Consider the following 21,191-nt stretch of genomic DNA (forward strand, 5'->3'; position numbering starts at 1 on the left):
CTGAATGTCCAAGGTTGAAAAACTAACCAAGGAAAAGTCTTCATTCACCTCACACAATGCCTCAGTGAGTTTTCTAACAAGGATGTTGATCTTGATATTGTTATAAATATGACAGATCTCGCACATCTGTGTAGAATTGAAAACGACTCTCCGTAACTCTCGGATTCCTTGGCATTGGCCCTCCAGCATTATAATGGACTGAGAGTAACCTTCCATACATTTTTGAGATTTAGCCAAAACAATGATCCTAAGATTGATTTACTAGAATTATTACACCATATTATGTGTAGCACTTGAAAATGGCCGAGATAACTGCCTTTGCTTTCGGACCATTATGATCAGACTGGCCAGCATCAGAAGATGCTTTGAAATCTTGGTTTTCAATGGAAGACTCTAATTGGTCTAATCGTGTGCGACTATGAATCACAATATCATCTAAGTTTGATTCATCGATACTGTAATTTGCACTCCATGGAGGGGGGGTTACACATTCTGAATCTGATTGATCTGACATTCATGATGGATCTTTTGATGGTGTAACTAGAGATGATGAACCAACACGTAGCCTGTGAAGTGCAGCATTTGATTCTCTCATTGTAGATATGGTTTCAAAATAGTGTGTGCAAGATGCCAAGGAAACTAGAATGGGTCGCAGCATTTCCCCGGACAGATGGTGGATCCTAAAAACTCTGACTCCGTTGGAGCTGTAATTAAGGCTCCATAATCACTGGCTGCTTTAAGCAACAATTCTGAAAATCAGTGCTGAAACTTTGGGTGAGATGTGCCACGCTATTATCATCCCGTCGACCTGCAGTTCCACTTGCAAATCTACCAAATCATGTTGCGCAGATATAAGGTCTCTCAAAACTCTTACCAAAGTATCAATAAGACCTATCATATTACCCAAATTCTGCACATCTTCATCAACACGAAGTAACCGAGCAAATTTGATATTTGAGAAGATTGGAAAAAAGTTTCGGTCTCAAGCCAATGCGTCGCGCCCGGTGAGTGCGCCGCACATGTTCAAATTTCCATGGTGGAACACGGCTCTATGCACCGCGCAGTTTATATACACCACGCCCAACTCCCAACGCGCCGCGCTCTATCAATTACACATAGTCCAACCTTTCCAACACAGATTTGCTTCCTCACCACTTAAGTCGACTTCAATTGATCCCTTGAATGCAAAATGGCATTGATACACATAAAAATATCTTCATAAAGACATGGCTTTGATTTTGTCTTTGTAAAGACCCATTTTTGTATGTTTTAAAATTGGCGTTTCTTCACTTTTAATACAACTCTGTTCTTCAAGTTTCTCTTTGATTTTTTTTGGCTAAAATGATGGCTCTTTTGTTGATTTTTTGCAGGAGATGGTGGCGTTGAACTTCGGCAAAGGATGACCAGAGTCTGCATTTGAAGTACTCCATGGCAGAAAACTTTAAAAATACATATTTATTACAAACAATTAATTTGATGATTTCCTCTTCAAAACAGAGTTTTGAAGAGGAATCATCCTTGAGCATTATTGATAATATAAATCTGAACCTCCCTCTGGCTTGCTAGCATTGTTGGGCACTTTGAGGACTAAATCAGTTAAATCCTAGACCTAAAAATCTTATAATAACTCTTTGTTGACAAGAGGTCAAAACAAGACTATGAATGATTTCAAAATTGATTCGACAAACAAACCTAAACCAGCAAGTACAAAGCATGAGGGGAAATGACTGACAAGACCCTTCCGTCAGATCATGGCATGCCCCTAGCAGAATGCAACTGAGTGAATCGAGTGATACACCTAAAAATGAAATGCAATAAGAGAAATGATCTCTGACGGAGGGATGTAAAGATCGACTCTAACATTGGCTCCAATGGGGATGGTAGCTCCTTGGAGGTGACAAGAATGGCAGATCTCTAGGAGAGATAGACAATGCCTTCATCCATTGGGCTATGGAGTCCATTATTTTGACAAATTAACACAAGACTCTTGACTCATTTATTGACTAAAAATTTGACTCAAACTAACTCGATGCAAACTGGAATGACTAAAAAAAACTTGACTCTAACAAACTAACTCAAAATACTAAGACCTGAACTTAAAACTTAAAGCTTGGTGGTAAGACATGACCACCTGTGTTTCTTACAGGACAATATATCATCAAACTATATCAAAATGCCAATGTAACCAATCAAGCAAATGCCTTCTTGATTGATTCTCCTCATCAGATTTCTTGGTCAAAAGTAGATACTTGTAACTGGGCATGCAAAAATATAATTGACCATGATCTCCTTCATCACTGAATACTGCGATAATCACCTTCACTGCTGACTGCAACAGATTTGCTAGTGGATCATGAAAAACATGAAGATTTACCTCCTGCTGAAAGAGCAAGGTGTCTTTCTCCTTTGATTCTAATCTTCCTTCATAATGCACTTCAGTAAGAGTATGTTCCTGGTCCTCAAAAAATTCTGAACAAGTAGATGAGCAGATCTCCTCTTGGAAAAACATTTCAAAACATGAGGCATAGGAAGAAGAATCTGAAAGACAGTCTTGAATGTTCTGATCTTCTGTAGTCTGAATACTATTTTGATCATCTTCATATGATATAACAGCCAGATTGTCATGTTTCTCATTACATTCATCAATCAAGAGAAAAGAAACTTCAGATGTTTCTTGAAACCCAACACTATCATTTCTATCATCTACCATAAATTCGTCCAAAGAAACTTTTTTACTTACTTGAAAGAAGATCTCGTCTTGTTTTTCATAGAGGGAATGAACTACCTCCTCGTGAAGATCTAGTTCCAGTGGGATGAGAACATTTAGGTCTATAACTTTGTTTTCTTCATTTGAGGCATCCTCAACAATGCAACTCTCTTTTGTGAGATCCAGAACAACATGTTTTTCCTCATCACAATATATCTCTCGATATGATTTATCATCATCATTATCTGAGATTGGAACATCATTTTCCTGCGTATCATCTTTTATTTCAAACAGATATGAAATAAAACTTCTTCTCTCATCATTTTCAGCAATATGGAAATCTTCAACCTGCTGATCTTGATAAGTATCCTCTAAGATTTCTGTGTGCTGCTGAAACGGATTTTCATACAGGGCTTCCATGATCTCTTCATCCATGAAATTATCATCTTCATAATATTTCTCAAGGCTTTCAATAAAACTATAAGCATGTTTGCAACAGTCCTGAACTAAATTTAATGATGGATAAGAGTCTTTATACCTTTCAAAGAACATGGCATGAAAATCCTTTAAACAGTAAATACAAGCAAGCGACAAACTTTCATATCAAGATCGGTCTTCACCTTCCAAAGTGGCCAGGAATATCTTCATCAAGCAATCTTCAGGAAAATCAACCTTCAACTTGCGAATATGCATGTGAAATCTAACCAGATGTAAAGTAGCATCCTTCCTATCATCATCTTTAAACATAGGCAAATTCTTTTGCCAATCTAGCTTAGGAATTTTATCTGGAAAACCTAGAATGTGATCTCAGCTCATGGGAGCGTATCTTCTTGCAACCCGTTCCATCTTGAAAATCTTAAAGCTACTAATCTTCCTACACTGGAGTCACCAGGTGAATGATTGATTTCTAGATTTTTCAGTGAATGGAGTCGCCAAGTGAATGATTTCAGCCTTCTTATGTCTGATCATTGTCCACCATCAACAATCAGATCTGAACTTGATACATGTACTGGGGCAGTTAACAAGTTAGATGTCATGTTTACAAGCTAGACCGGAGATCGACTGAAGCAGCGTTTATCTACTTCCACTAATGCAAAGCAAAAGCGTTTCGAAGGCTACCTGGCATAACTTCAGGCTCCGTCTGTAGCTATAAAACAAATGACATCAACAAACAAACCATTTTCTTCCCCAGTGGAGTCGACACCATGTTAGAGCCTAGATTTGCCTCAAGCTGAAAAGGCAAGCTTCTAGGTTCAACATCAAACCATGCTCAGCCTCGTAGCTAGCCCTACGAGGACAGGAGAGGGCTCTCTCTGGGTCAATCTCAACGAAAAGTGTTTCAATGGGGCTTGAGATGACTTAAAATGAGAAATTGATTTTAGGTTAGTAAATAGATATGAAAGAGGTAATTTATTGAATGACCGAACTTTTTGGGCTGTATGGGACAAAGGACAGCATGAGCTGGGAAATTAAATCAAAGACACAAAGTATTTCATGAGGCAAGATAGGCAGGAAATTTAGCAATCAAACTGAAATAATATGGAGTGGAAAGACTATTGAGAAAGCTGAAAAGGGCATACACATGAATCCTTTCCAAAGACACACAAAGTATGAATGCTTTACAAGGCAGAGCATAAACTGGATTCTACCTTTCTTACTTAAGAGCATTCAACTAGAAATGAATGGATGGTAAAACATAATAGGATACATATGAAATAGAAAGAAGAAACATATGCTAAACTCATACCACATGAATCTCATGAATCAGAGCTGCATCATTTCATTAATTCTTTGCCAAAACTGTACAGTGAAGCGCTGAGTTTTCTTTCACCCCTTTCCCAAAAATGCCAACCCTTTTACAAAATATTTTCAATACAATAAATAAACTCAATATGTGGGAAAACAGATCGATGAAAATAAGGAATAGTTTAATCATCATTAGCAAAGTAAAGTTGAAGAGCCAATCATTTGTTCTGAAAGGGAGCAGCGTTACATTTTCTACTCAAATCTGTTGATGACCGATGAAGAGGCGGAAACTGTAGCTGTAGATCCTTTGAAACATAACTGAAGTCCAAAAATAGGTAATTGAATCCTATTTCTCTGCCATGGTAGATATCTACGCTCTAAATTTAGGCATTTCGGTCTTTGACTTTTCACCTTCCCTTTTGCCGTTTGAATAAAAACTAATTCTTACTAAGGTTTCGCCTTTAATGAAGGGAAACAAAGTTCCGTCAATTCCAGCTGCGATCTCTCCGTCAAAACCACATATCCATTTGCTTAACAAGATTCCCAACACCTTTTTTTTTATCCTGAATGTCCAAGGTTGCAAAACTAACCAAGGAAAAGTCTTCATTCACCTCACACGATGCCTCGGTGAGTTTTCTAACGAGGATGTTGATCTAGATATTGTTATAAATATGACAGATCTCGCACATCTGTGTAGAATTGAAAACGACTCTCCATAACTCTCGGATTCCTTGGCTTTGGCCCTCCAGCATTACTATGGACTGAGAGTAACCTTCCATACATTTTTGAGATTTAGCTAAAACAATGATTTACTAGCATTACTACACCATATTATGTGTAGCGCTTGAAAATGGCCAAGATAACCGCCTTTGCTTTCGGACCATTATGATTAGACTGCCCAACATCAGAAGACGCTCCGAAATCAGGGTTTTCAATGGAAGACTCTAATTGGTCTAATCGTGTGCAACTACGAATCACAATATCATCTAAGTTTGATTCATCCATACAGTAATTTGCACTCCATGGAGGAGGGGTTACACATTTTGAATCCGCTTGATCTGACATTCATGATGGATCTTTTGATGGTGTAACTGGAGATGATGAACCAACACATAGCCTGTGAAGTGCAGCATTTGATTCTCTCATTGCAGATATGGTTTCAAAATAGCGTGTGCAAGATGCCAAGGCAACTAGAATGGGTAGTATAATTTCCCCAGACAGATAGTGGATCCTAAAAACTCTGACTCTGTTGGAGCTGTAATTAAGGCTCCATAAAAACTGGCTGCTTTAAGCAAAAATTCTGAAAATCGGCGCTGAAACTATGGGTGAGACGTGCCACATTGTTATCATCCCGTCGATCTACAGTTCCACTTGCAAATCTGCCAAATCATGTTGCGCAAATGTAAGGTCTCTCAAAACTCTTACCAAAGTATCAATAAGACCTATCATATTACCCAAATTCTGCACATCTTCATCAACACGAAGTAACTGTAGAAATTTTGAATAATATGACACTTATTCAACAGAGATTATCTTGATTATACACTATTGCAGAAAACATGCATAATACATAACCTCCTCTACGTTGATCATCAATTTACAGAAGCAGAAACATTCACAGGTGCACATAGAAGCATCAATCAAACTCATTAACACAGTATGTATCCTGGGGAAAGCATCTCGCTAAAAACCCCAACTATCTGTATATTATATTGATTGAATCATGTAACATTACAAAGTACAATGCTTATCACAAGCAATCCAGTACCAGCTCCACCTGTTACACACAATATAGCTCAGATCTGATCTCCAAATCTATTCCACTGCTTGCTTGCCTCCACAGCTCAATACCTGGTCAAGAATGAATGAGAATGGTTTACCAAACTCGTATTTAACCTCCAAAGAATCACTCACATTGGGAAAGAAGTGAGCAGAGGCTATAATACTTGGTATTGGCCAATTCATTGGCATACTCAATCCCTTTGATTGTGCAAATCATCATGCACAACTATAGTCACAACTGATAGCAATCTGATCCTCTAACACCTGTCCCTGCTGAACTGAACATGCACTGACATGAAACTGAGTTAACTGATGTATTCTATAGTTGCATTATGAGTTAATAATTAGTTTAACAACTCATCATTAGTCTATTTGCAGTTAGACTAATTACAACTAGTTTAACCAAGTCAAACTGAACACAACTTCATCAACTCTACAATCAACTCCACCAAACTCAACTGATTGAGTTCTAACTGAAGTCATGTATGCAACAACTCAACTGACCCACAAAGAAAGCATACTTCCTTCTGACAGATGCATGTGCCACATCTGTAGCTCAACTGAAGTGCTCCAAGAGAATAAGATCAAGTTTATATTCCAAATATTATTATGAGACAATAATATTTGACTTTTCTATTTTTGATAGCCAGTCTAAAAATAGACTTTGATCACTCCTGTTGTGATCACTCCTACTGTGATCACTCCTGCTGTGGTCACTCCTGCTATGATCATCCCTGTTTTGGTCACTCCTGCTGTGATCATCCCTGCTGGGATCCAAAAATAGAACTTGCGCCATAATTTGCCTGCGAGCCCACTTAGTGAAGGCGACTATTTTCACTAAGCTCCATCATCTTGTTGCATTCTCAACAAGCATTTCTTGTTGCACACTTTTCAACACTCCCTCTCAACAAGAAAGGCTTCCTATCAAACCCGATCCTGTAACTCTGGAATGTTCTCCATGCAACACATCTGGCCGGTCCACTTGCTCTGTCATCAAAGTCTCTGACTGCTATTGCCTCTGTCGACTGAAAAATTTGTATCTCTGTGCTCTTTAGTATCTGACTGCTCTAGCCTCTGTCACTTTGATCTCTGACTGCATCTATGCTACTGCTAGTTCTATCTCCCAGCATTTCATCTACACTGCACCTCCCAACTGACCTCCCTGTTGGGCTAGAAACATCCTCTGATGCTAAAGCTCTACCTGCTGCTGACAAGTGCTCCCTCTCTGACATCTGTGCTACTGCAACATCTACATGCATCTCACACCATTGCACACCTCTCTGCGCCACCTAGCACTGTGCAAAACACTTGTGCCTCTCGCATTGCTGCAGCCTGCTAGCTATGCACTGTCCTGGGATTCCCTGCACTGTCCCTCTCTCTGCCGCTCCATCTACATCTGTCTCTACCCAATCAGTCAGTTCCTGCTACTACACATCGGGGCTCCCGTAGCAAGGTCTCATCCAAGAGGTTGGGTACCTCAAGGATCCTACCCCTCCTCCTTGGGACGATCAATCCACATCACCCCACCTCCTACCTGGAGGTATGGTTGCATGTGATCCCTCAGCCCACCTGGCTCGAAGTTTCCCCCTACTGGAGGTCTCTGGATGAGTAGATGTCTCTACTCAATCTCCTCTCAGCTTCCCCTATTGTGGCTCCTCCACAACCTCCTGAAGATGCTGCACCAATCGTGGCTCCTCCACAATCGTCTGAGACTTCTTCTGGCTCTGCATGTCGAGAGGTAATATACGCTCCCTCTCAACCACCAAGTCTCCATCAGTTGCCTTACTGCTCAAGGCTTTGCATGCATCTTGAACCTCAAGAGCATACAGGTTCTTGACCCGTGAACCAATCTGCTTCACTTGTCTAGTGATGATGTGTCTAAGGAAAACCTTTCCCTTACTGAAGACTACATCATAGCCTCTGTCTTCCAGAATCGCGATCGACACCAAGTTTCTCTTCAGTCCTGGTACATACTTGACATCGGTCAAGGTAAGGCGAGCTCCATGCTCCCTCTGAAAAATAACCGTGCCTACACCTGAGACACTATACTTCTCATCATTACCCATCCCTATGAGTATCTGGAGATCTTTCTCCTCCAAAGTACTGAACAAACTTTTGTCACCAGTCATGTGGAAAGAAGCTCCACTGTCAAGAAATCAACCACTTCCCATCATGGATGAAACCATGCATGCGAAGAGTGTGAAATCCAACTCAAACTGTGAAGCAAGTGCCTCACCTTCAGATCCTTCCCCGGATCCCTTCTTGGACTTCTTTTTTGGGCAATTAGTAGCATAATGACCCAACTCATGACAACGAAAGCATCTCACCTTTGCCTTGTCAACCTTCTTCCCATCATTGGAAGAAATGGATTCGGAAAGAGAAACCTTCCCCTTCCCCTTCTTTGCCTTACTTTCTAAGGCACAGTTCTCCTCATCCTGCATGGATGAAGAACTGTCTCTGGTGCTCCGTCTGATCTCCTCTTGCACAAGATCCAACCAAAGTCTCTCCCATCCTGGCAATTTCTCCCAACCATTAACAGAGTCCTGATAGGAATGCCAACTCTTCAGAAGACCAAGGAGAGCCAAGCTCACCAAGTCCTCATCATCGACAGTAACCCCCACACTTCCCAGCTCATCTAGACACTGAGTGAACTTCGTGAGATACTTGGGCATACTGTCACCATTCTCACATTTGATGTTTCTGAGTTTATCTTTGAGTGCCAACTTCCTCTGATCGCTCTTGCTTTGGAATAGATCTGTTAAAGCCTTCCACATCAGATATGGAGAAGTCTTTCCATGCAGGCTGGACACAATGTGATCCTTTATGCCCTCCAACAGAATCCTTCGACATTTTGTGGTCTTCTTTTGCCAAGCATCAGCTTGAGTAGCATCAGTAGGCTTTGGGACATCCGTCTCTATGAACTCCTTCAGCCCGTTATCATCCAATACTGCCTCCATCCTATCCTTCCATGCAATATAGTTTGAGCTGCCCTCAAGAGCATACTCTAATCGCAATCCATTGAAAGAAATTGTTGCGTTGCCACCAAGAAAACACTACTGCAAATTCGAATTCCACTAGCTCCAACCCAACTCCCTCGGATCTAAGATTCGTGAGAACACAATATTTCTCGTATAGAGATTGACTGTATGGGCTTTTACCGGATATTTCAACTTCCAAAGGAAGGATGAATCCAGAGGCTACCTAGCCCGATTACAGGCTCTGCCTGGAGAAATAAAATGTAAACACTTCCTGAATAGTAGATCTGATGATCAACAGCTCTGATACCATGTAGAAATTTTGAATGATATGAAACTTATTCAACAGAGATTATCTCGATTATACACTATTGCAGAAAACATGCATAATACATAACCTCCTCTACGTTGATCATCAATTTAGAGAAGCAAAAACATTCACAGGCGCACATAGAAGCATCAATCAAACTCATTAACGCAGTATGTATCCCGCGGAAAGCATCTCGCTAAAAACGCCAACTATCTTTATATTATATTCATTGAATCATGTAACATTACAAAGTACAATGCTTATCACAAGCAATCCAGTACCAACTCCACATGTTACACACAATACAGCTCAGATCTGATCTCCAAATCTATTCCACTGCTTGACTGCCTCCACAGCTCAATACCTGCTCAAGAATGAATGAGAATGGTTTACCAAACTCGTATTTAACCTCCAAAGAATCACTCACACTGGTAAAGACGTGATCAGAGGCTATAATACTTGGTATTGGCCAATTCATTGGCATACTCAATCCCTTTGATTGTGCAAATCATCATGCACAACTATAGTCACAACTGATAGCAATCTGATCCTCTAACACCTGTCCCTGCTGAACTGAACATGCACTGACATGAAACTGAGTTAACTGATGTATTCTATAGTTGCATTATGAGTTAATAATTAGTTTAACAACTCATCATTAGTCTATTTGCAGTTAGACTAATTACAACTAGTTTAACCAAGTCAAACTGAACACAACTCCATCAACTCTACAATCAACTCCACCAAACTCAACTGATTGAGTTCTAACTGAAGTCATGCATGCAACAACTCAACTGACCCACAAAGAAAGTGTACTTCCTTCTGACAGCTGCATGTGCCACATCTGTAGCTCAAACTGAAGTGCTCCAAGAGAATAAGATCAAGTTTATAGTCCAAATATTATTATGAGACAATAATATTTGACTTTTCTATTTTTGACAGCCAGTCTAAAAATAGACTTTGATCACTCCTGCTGTGATCACTCCTGCTATGATCACTCCTGTTGTGGTCACTCCTACTATGATCATCCCTGCTGTGGTCACTCCTGCTGTGATCATCCCTGCTGGGATCCAAAAATAGAACTTGCAACATAATTTGCCTGCGAGACCACTTAGTGAAGGTGACTCTTTTCACTAAGCTCCATCATCTTGTTGCATTCTCAACAAGCATTTCTTGTTGCACACTTTTCAACATAACCGAGCAAATTTGATATTTGAGAAGATTGGCAAAAAATTTCGGTCTCAAGCCAATGCGTTGTGCACACATCCCAGTGTGTCGCGCCCGATGAGTGCACCGCACATGTTCAAATTTCCACGGTGGAACACGGCTCTATGCGCCGCACAGTTTATATGCGCCACACCCAACTCCCAACGTGCCGTGCTCTGTCAATTACACATAGTCTGGCCTTTCAAACACAGCTTTGCTTCCTCACCACTTAAGTCGACTTCAATTGATCCCTTGAATGCAAAATGACATTAATACACATAAAAATATCTTCATAAAGACATGGCTTTGATTTTGTCTTTGTAAAGACCCATTTTTGTATGTTTTAAAATTGGCATTTCTTCACTTTTAATACAACTCTGTTCTTCAAGTTTCTCTTTGATTTTTGGCTAAAATGATGGCTCTTCTGTTGATTTTTTGCAGGAGATGGTGGTGTTGAACTTCGGCAAAGGATGACCAGAGTCTGCATTTGAAGTACTCCATGGCGGAAAACTTTAAAAATACATATTTATTACAAACAATTAATTTGACGATTTCCTCTTCAAAACAGAGTTTTGAAGAGGAATCATCCTTGAGCATTATTGATAATGAAAATCTGAACCTCCCTCTGGCCTGCTGGCATTATTGGGCACTTTGAGGACTAAATCAGTTAAATCCTAGACCTAAAAATCTTATAATAACTCTTTGCTGACAAGAGGCCAAAACAAGACTATGAATGATTTCAAAATTGATTTGACAAACAGACCTAAACCAGCAGGTACAAAGCATGAGGGGAAATGACTGACAAGACCCTTCTGTTAGATCATGGCATGCCCCTAGCGGAATGCAACTGAGTGAATCGAGCGAGACACCTAAAAATGAAATGCAATAAGAGAAATGATCTCTGACAGAGGGATGTAAAGACCGACTCTAATAGGTAACACTAGAATAAATGATACTTTGCTGGAATTTAGAGGAATTACATTCAAATTAAAATTCCTAAATTGGCAGTCGGGTGATTCCGAGAATCGCCCAAGGAAAACGAGAAAATATTTGATCTTGTTATATTGCAATTATTATAATTGTAACCACTCCAAAATGATGCATGTGGATTTATTTCCTATTAATGTTAAAAAACTATCATGTTATTTGATTCCATGTTAATGTCACTGAATTTACTATTTTATCATTTTAACTCTTGGATTTTTAAATGAGGAATTAATAAACTGAATTAACAACTTTGGTATAACTTAAAATATAATAATAATAGTTTGGAATTTAAGGGTTTTGATTTAACCTAAAACATTAGGGATTGAGATTAGTTGATTCTGGTTGGAAAATAATATTTTTTTGAATTAATAAATAAAGTTTGTTGTTTTATGGTTGAAAATCATAATGCATGACACTAGAATAAATGATACTTTTCTGGAATTTAGAGGAATTAGATTCAAATTAAAATTCCTAAATTTAAAATATATTGGCAGTCGGGCAATTCCGGGAATCACCCAACGTAAACGAGAAAAGCTTTGATTTTGTTATGTTGCAATTATTATAACTGTAACCACTCCAAAATGATGCATGTAGATTTATTTGATTCCCTACTAATGTTAAAAAATTACCATGTTATTTGATTCCTTGTTAATGTTACTGAAGTTACTATTTTATCATTTTAACTCTTGGATTTTTAAATGAGGAATTAATAAAGTGGATTAACAACTTTGGTATCACTTAAAATATAATGATAATAGTTTGGACATTAAGCGTTTTGATTTAAACTAAAACATTAGGGATTGAGATTAGTTGAATCTTGTTGGAAAATAATATATTTTTACATTAATAAATAAGTATTAATAAATAAAGTTTGTTGTTCTATGGTTGAAAATCATAATGGGTGACACTAGAATAAATGATACTTCACCGGAATTTAGAGGAATTGGATTCAAATTAAAATTCCTAAATTTAAAATATATTGGCAGCTGGGCGATTCCGGGAATCGCCCAACGTAAACGAGAAAATCTTTGATCTTGTTATATTGCAATTATTATAACTGTAACCACTCCAAAATGATGCATGTAGATTTATTTGATTCCCTATTAATGTTAAAAAAGTATCATGTTATTTGATTCCCTATTAATGTTACTGAAGTTATTATTCTATAATTTTAACACTTCGATTTTTAAATGAGGAATTAATAAAGTGGATTAACAACTTTGGTATCACTTAAAGTATAATGATAATAGTTTGGACATTAAGGGTTTTGATTTAACCTAAAACATTAGGGATTGATATTAGTTGATTCTGGTTGGAAAATAATATTTTTTTGAATTAATAAATAAGTATTAATAAATAAAGTTTGTTGTTCTATGGTTGAAAATCATAATGGGTGACACCAAAATAAATAATACTTTGCCAAAATTTAGAGGAATTAGATTCAAATCAAAATTCCTAAATTTAAAATATATTGGCAGTTGAGTGATTCTAGGAATCGCCCAACATAAACGAGAAAAGCTTTGATCTTGTTATGTTGCAATTATTATAACTGTAACCACTCCAAATTGATGCATGTAGATTTATTTGATTCCCTATTAATGTTAAAAACGTATCACGTTATTTGATTGTGTGTTAATGTTACTGAAGTTACTATTTTATCATTTTAACTCTTTGATTTTTAAATGAGGAATTAATAAAGTGGATTAGCAACTTTGGTATCACTTAAAATATAATGATAATAGTTTGGACATTAAGGGTTTTGATTTAACCTAAAACATTAGGGATTGAGATTAGTTGATTCTGGTTGGAAAATAATATTTTTTTGAATTAATAAATAAGTATTAATAAATAAAATTTGTTGTTCTATGGTTGAAAACCATAATGGGTGACACTAGAATGAATTTAAAGTAAAAAAATAAGTCTTTTAAAAAAATGACATGATGCAGAATCATCACTTTTTTAAATCAGTATGCAAATCACTAACATTCTAAAATGTAATGTACATAAAAAAAATTAAAGTGCCAAAAACTATGCTTTAAAAAAAATATGTGTGTTCTACATCACCCCTTTTTAAAATCGGGTCAATTTTTTGCTATCTCTATGAAACGGGTAACTGTATCACTTCACGTTTCAAAGTTTACATTGTTTGGTTTCAAACGATGACTAAAATTTGCATATATATGAATATTAGTATCTAATTTATATTATCTTATAACACGACCAACATTTTGGTCATATTTATTTAGTCATTAATTTGTTTTCTCGAGTAATCATTTAGTAACATATTTTGTTGTATATTTGGTCATTAATTGTGGCAATTAATGACTAAATCAATGACTAAATTAATGACCAAATTTATGACTAAATATACTACTAGATAATAAAATTGAGACAACCAATTAATGGCTAAGCTAAAAACGACTAAAAATTGGTCACATTATAAGATACTATAAATTAGCTACTATTGGTCACCGATTGAAAAATAATCGTTTATATGCAAATTGTAGTTGTTTTTTTAGTAGCTAATTAGCCATTTTGTACTAGTGTGGGGTTACTAACTTCAAACATGAATATCTCTCAAACCGTGAAGACTTACGTGGCGTGCCATATATCAACGGAAACATCTCGACAAGTAGAATCCATCTAGAATATCCTTGAATCAGAATAAAGTAATCTTTCAAGTCAAAATTCCCATGCAAGATCAGGGTAGCCCTTGGTGCTTCTTTGGTTGATATCAATGACAACCACTGATAAACAATCTCCCTCTTTGGCATTGATGGTAGCACAAGTACTCCCCTTACGGTCACGACACCTCTTCCTACTACCTTCTCTCCCCTTTTTTCATTAATGGAAAAGGGTAACTCCCCCTGACAAGGTGTCATCTTGCACACCTATACACACCTCCACTCCCCCTTTCTACATAGTTAGATAAGAGAAAGATACTAAGGAGATCTTGGGAGAATCTGAAGCTTTTGTCGAAGATACTCAAATTTTTCATGAGGTAATAGTTTGGTAAAGATGTCAGCAATTTGTTCGTTTTTGCCATCATATTCAAGCTTGATATTCTTTTTGGCGACCTTCTCTCTAATGAAATGATATTTGATTAGAATGTGCTTTGTTTTGGAATGCATCATAGGATTTTTGGAGATACTGATGACACTGGTGTTATTGCAGAAGATGGGAATAGCCTCATCAAACTTAATTTGAAGATCTTGCAAGTTTTGTTTCATCCAGAGAACTTGAGTACAACAAGCTACTACCGCGATGTATTCTGCTTCTGCTGTGGATAATGAGATTGAAGACTTATTTTTACTTAACCATGAGACAAGGCAACCACCTAGGTAGAACGCTGCTCCACTAGTGCTCTTATGATCATCAACACTTCCTAACCAATTTGCATTTGTATAAGCTTGGATGACCAGATCATTTCATTGGGGATACCAGAGACTATATTCTATTGTACCATTAAGGTATTGAAGAATTCTTTTGACGCCAATAATATGACATTCTTTCGGTGCTACATGGAATTGCGCTACTTTTCCAATTGCCTGCATCACATCTGGGAGGGAGACTGTCACATATAGGAGACTACCAATCATGGATATATACAACCTTTGGTCCACATCTGATTTGTTGTTGAATGTTATTTTTTCTGTGCTAATTTCAACTTCAGAATTAAAAACAATCGCTCATCATTTTATTTATGTGCATAGGTTTCCTTTATGGTGTTTTTGAATGTAACAGGTAGATTTGTCAAGTTTTATGTGAAATTCATGAGAAAAATAACATGTGAATAATGTTTTGAACATCAGCAAACAAATATACAACAAACCATCATAACGAACTTTTAACACAGTGTTTTGACGAAGGAGTTCACCCCTCCTGGGTTACATCTCCTTGGTCTAGCTTCCATGGCTTGGGCCTCTATATTAGCTCAAAATGGAAAAAAAATTGTTTACAATGCTCTACTTCTCCTGAAACCTGCTTCAACGTACTCAGAACATCAAAATCATCTAGGAATGACTTTTTTTTAGCCCAGATTGGTCAAAGATTGCAAAAGTTATGGCCTCTTCAGTTTCTCCTGGGAATTCTCCACTAAAATTGGAAGAACTCCATTTAACGCTACCAAATTTTGAGAAAATACCGAATTTATCAGACCGCCAAAAGTTATGCAAACCTAACTGCATGTTGATTAGCGGATAAGTATGGATTAATTAAGGTTTAATCCTGATTAGTGCATTAAGCGCATGGTTAGTGTAATCGTTGGCCTCCGATTTCATCGTGTGGTCACATGTGGAGAGGGGGTTCGCTTGCGGCACTAGCCCTCTCCTCCCCCAATCGCTATAGTTAAGAATAAAAAATAGAAATTGTAACCATAGTATTGAAAGAACCAATGGCGTGGTATAATGGTAAGGCTCTAGACTTGCTCGATGAGGTCACAGGTTCGACTCTGCTGACCTACTATAATATTTTGTCACTGTGCACCGATGCCTAGGCCTTTGCGGAGGGACACATGGTAGCCTCCAGGCTTGCCACATATCTCCTTATCATTGGTTCTCCTCCAACCAATCAGAAAATACCATTTCACCAAACTGTATACCAACCAAATTGTGCCGCTTGGAAAGACCCCACTGGCCATTGACCAAACTTTAACCTGCACAGTCACCTACCACATCAGTAGTACAAACTTCTCACTATGTAGTGACTGTACTTTTTTTGTTGCAAAATTCCTCTATTTGGAAAAGCAGATAGAACACGATATCTTTCTCATACGAGCTTTGTTTTGAGTGAAATGAGTTGCATTGGGATCGTATCACCAAGTTAGATGTGGTAGTTCAATATTTGAGTGATTCTCAACACTTTGATTTTTGAGCTAAATACTGATCACCTGATCATTCCTCCCCACTGGAAGCCTTTTAGACCCCAAAAGATACTATCAGTTGTTCAACATGTAAGGGTACAACTGCCTCACCTTCTCAATCTGCATCCATTTTTCATTAGAAGGATTTTGTTCCTTGAGTCCCACTTGAAGGTATTCGACATTCCCTCTCTTTGAAGTTCTAGTTCTTCTATCAAGTATGAGATATTGCTGAAGTTCATCAACATATTCTAGTGAGAAATCATCTATTGATGGCAGATGAACATGATCTCCTTGATTATTAATCAAAGGAGGCTCAAACAATCTCAAATTCTCAACATTAACAACAGAGTATATTTTCATATAAGGAGGAAAATCTAGCCTAAATGCATTGTTACCTATCTTTTCTAGAATTTTAAAAGGACCATAATAGATTGGCTTCAACTTTTTACCTTCCCCTTGAAGTCTCTCTTTTCTAACATATAACAAAACTTTATCAGCAACTTGAAATTTATGATTGACATTATGTTTGTCATGCCTTGCCTTGTAGCTGCTTTGACTCTTTCAAGTTGTTCTTGCATTATGTGATGTATCAACTGAATTCTCTCAATGAACTTCCTTGCCTTATCGATGTCACTATGACCATCTATAGTGACATCTTTCTTAAAGATGAAGTCCAATGGAAATCTTTGCAAGTACCCAAAACATGCCTCAAATGGCGATGTGTTTGTGAAAGAATGCCTTGCCCTGTTGTATGCATGTTGTATGTAATGCATCTGTTCATCCCACTACTTGGGATGTTTTTTGCAATATCCTCTAAGAAGATGAATGACTATCCTATTGACCACCTCGGTTTGTCCATCTGTTTGTGGATGAAAGGATCTACTCTTCTTCAATTTAGTGTCCATCATGTCCCACAAATTTGACCAAAAATTCCCAACAAATTGAGAATCTTGATCACTTACAATGGAAGTAGGAAGACCAAAATGAACCCAAATATTTTGAAAGAAAAGATGAGCTATTTTTTCATCTATAACTTTCTTTTTACATGGCATTAGAATACAACTACATGTATGTAATCATGACCTTTCCTTGAAAATGGAAGGCCTCCTACAAAATCCATTAAGATACTCTCCCATGGACGTTAAGGTACTAGAAGTGGAGTGTACAATCCTAGTTTCCTGTTGCTAGGCTTACTTGTTTCACACAAATAACATCCTCTAATGAAACAAGATACATTATCAAACATGTGTGGCCACTAACAATACCTGTAGAGATTCACTACTCTTTCCTACACCAAAATTTCTAGCAATCATTGAAGTGTGCACATCCCTTATGGTAATGTTTCTTTCTCCCTATGGAATACATAAGTTGCCCAAGTGATACAACAAATTGTTATGTACATGGTAATCTAACTCTTCAATTTGGTTTCCCTGCCTCAATCTTCCATACACATCTTCAAAGTCATTATGATATGCATATTTCTCAATGTAACTTTCATGTAAAGCATAACTGTGCTTGAGTATAATAGATGAATTTACAATAGCACTAGAAAGCATATCAACTACCTTATTGTAGATTCCCTTTTGTTATTTGAAAACCAAATGAAACTATTGTAGAAAACCCATCCATTTGAAGTGTTGTGATTGCTACAACTTTAACTGTGACTATAAGTACTACAATGGTTGATGGTCAGTATGGATAATGGTCGCCTTCCCCATCAAGTAGTGTTTCCATTTTTAACACTTTACACCAATGCATAAAGTTCTTTGTCATAAGTGGGATAGTTAGTCACAACACCATTAAAACTTTTAGATTAAAATGAAATGGGCTTACCATGTTGCATGATAACTTCTCTCATGGCGTAATGACTAGCATCCATTTGAATCTCAAATGGTTGTCTAAGATCTAGAAGAGCCAATACTTGTGTTGAACTGATCTTTCGTTTTAAAGCATCAAATGCTTTTTACTGTACATCTCCCCAATGGAATACTTTCTTAACACTAGTCAATGCATGAGTGGAGCTGCAATGGAAGAAAAATTAGCAATGAAGTTCCTCCAATATTGTGCTGCCCTAAGAAAGCTTCTTACCTCTGTAGCTATATTGGGCTTGGGCCAATTCAAAATTACCTCAAACTTAGAGGGGTCTATCTTCAACTCACCTCCTCCAACAATGTGTCCAAATACACTAAAGAAGTCTTTCCAAATTCACACTTTGACATATTTAAAAATAATTTTTCTTTTCTCAAGACATCAAGTACATTGTTCACATGCATGGCATGTTCATCTCTGGATTTGCTGAATATGAGAATATCATCTAAGTAAACAATGACAAAATCATCTAGAAATGGTCTCAATACATCATTCATAACCCTCATGAAAGTAGCTCGAACATTTGTAAGACTGAATGGCATAACAAGCCACTCAAACAATCCTTGTTTAGTTTTAAATGCAGTTTTCCAAATGACCTCTTCAACTATTCTAACTTGATGGTAACCACTTCGTAAGTCTAACTTAGTGAAATAGTTTGCATACCTCAATTGATTAAGAAAGTTATCAATTCTTGGGAGTGGATAATGATTCTTTACTGTTATCTTATTCAGTGCATGGAAATCCACACACATGCGCCAAGTCTCGTCCTTCTTTGGCACCAAAACAATTGGTGAACCACATGGCAAAGTTGATGGGCGTATGATACCTTTTTTCAGTAATTTTTTAACTTGATTCTTGATTTCCATGCTCTCCATGATCGACATGCAATACATGCCAATGTTTGGAAGTGGAACATCCTGTTGTAGCTGTATCTCATGCTTAATTCCCCTCTTGGGAGGTAACCCATTTGGTTCCTGAAACATATTGCCATGCTTGCTTACCACATCAAATAAATCAGATTTTAACTTATCATCACAACCTTCAAAATATTCATAATCTATATCAATCTTTTTCTTTATCATGAGAAGCACAAAATGTTTACTTTCATTTACTACTTGCTTCATCTACTCTACATTAACCAAAGAAATGTTTAACTTTTTGCGATGGGCTCTCATAATATACTCCACTCCATCCTTGAGAAATTGATATTTGTTCTCATGATGATAAAATACCGCTTTCCTATCATACAAATATGGGCTCCCCAGAATAATTCCTGAGATGTCAAGTGGAACTACATCTAAATCAACTTCATCAATGAATTTTTCAGTAATGGAAAACCTGAATAAGCTTTTCCTTGTAACCTGTAAATTTGCATTATTGAATATCCAACCCAATGGATATGGCTTGTGATGAGGTACAGTTTCAAGGTTGCGGTTTTTGACTAAGTCTTCTGAAATTAAGGTCGATTATGACCCACTATCAAATAATGCATCAATATTTGTATGATTTGAGATTACCCTTACATGGAACTACTCTATCCTTGATTCTTCATTTGGAGTGTTTTTGTGACTATGTGAGTAACTAGTGCTTTCTATAGCTTCTTTTCCCTTTGTGACCATGGCTAAAATCTTGGTCTCATCACTAGAATCAGATCCAAGATGATGTTGTGTGGTAGCAGTCGTCTTTTGTTTCGCCTTATTCTTTGGCTTCGTAGGCCTTAGTTTGGGATGGGTTTCATCATGCCCCTCTTTCGAACAATGTTTTCATATAGTTTTCTCCCCTTCTTTCTTTACACTTGCATTCTTCTTTCCTTTCTATTTTCCACCCTTCTCTTTCTCCTTACCCCTGAATGGCTTCTTTTTGCTACCCTGTTCCTGAATGTTCTTTCCTCTGGCTTCAAGGTGGGTGACTTGCACATATACCTCATCTAAATTGCTTGGATTGAACATAAGGATAGTGTGTTTTAAGTAGGAATGTACACCCCCAATGTATTTCAAGAGACTATCTTGGGAATTCAAGTTTACTCCTAACAACAAAGCCCTTTTCCTAAACTCTAGGGTATAGTCTTGAACCATTTGGTCCTTGAGTTGCCTAAAGTTTTGCCAACTCATAATGGATGTTTTCATATAGTCTAAAGGATAAAACTGTATTTTAATTGAAGAAACAAATTCAACCCGAGAAATGGATATATTACCATGAATTCACATTTCCTCTTGAGTCTTTGCTTCCCACCAAACTAGTTTTGCTCCTTCTAGCCTCAATGAATCCAACTGGATCTTTATGTCATCTTCTTGAAGGTTCTGAATTCTATAATAAATTTCCAATTGTCGAATCTAATTGTCTAACTTTTCTGTATTTACCTCACCATTGTACGTGGGAAGTTCAAACTTAATGTCCAATTTGAGTAAGGGAGATTTTTCTTTTGGGGTTTTTGAATGAGTATGAACATTTTTTGTGGTGGAAGTGGAACATGATGTGGTTTGGGATGATGAGGATGATGAAAATTATGAGGAAGATGATGAATATGGTGGATATGGAGGAGGCTTTCCTCCATTACCCTTTGAATCCTTCTTTTCATCTATTTTATCTTCTGAGCTTCCCTCTATATGTGGGGACATAGAAATATCTCTAGCCATTCTAATATTCCTCTCTTCATAGAGGACTCTAACCATGTCAGTTAAATCATAGATAGCTTTCTTGTATGCTTCCTCTTCTGGAAGACCTTTAGTCTCTCTTGCTCCAGACATG

General features: G+C 37.4%; 2 pseudogenes; both read right to left on the reverse strand.

The window, feature by feature from the left end:
* Positions 1 to 270: 270 nt before the first annotated feature.
* On the reverse strand, positions 271 to 1,258 carry LOC149160782 (AUGMIN subunit 2 pseudogene; annotated as a pseudogene).
* Positions 1,259 to 5,274: 4,016 nt separating this feature from the next.
* LOC149160783 (AUGMIN subunit 2-like) lies at positions 5,275 to 21,190 on the reverse strand (annotated as a pseudogene).
* Position 21,191: the final 1 nt, after the last annotated feature.

This window comes from Pinus tabuliformis, chromosome 5_2 (assembly GCF_031772625.1).
Source record: "Pinus tabuliformis cultivar Carrire ecotype Pingquan chromosome 5_2, CPIR1, whole genome shotgun sequence".
In the NCBI taxonomy this organism is placed as follows: domain Eukaryota; kingdom Viridiplantae; phylum Streptophyta; class Pinopsida; order Pinales; family Pinaceae; genus Pinus; species Pinus tabuliformis.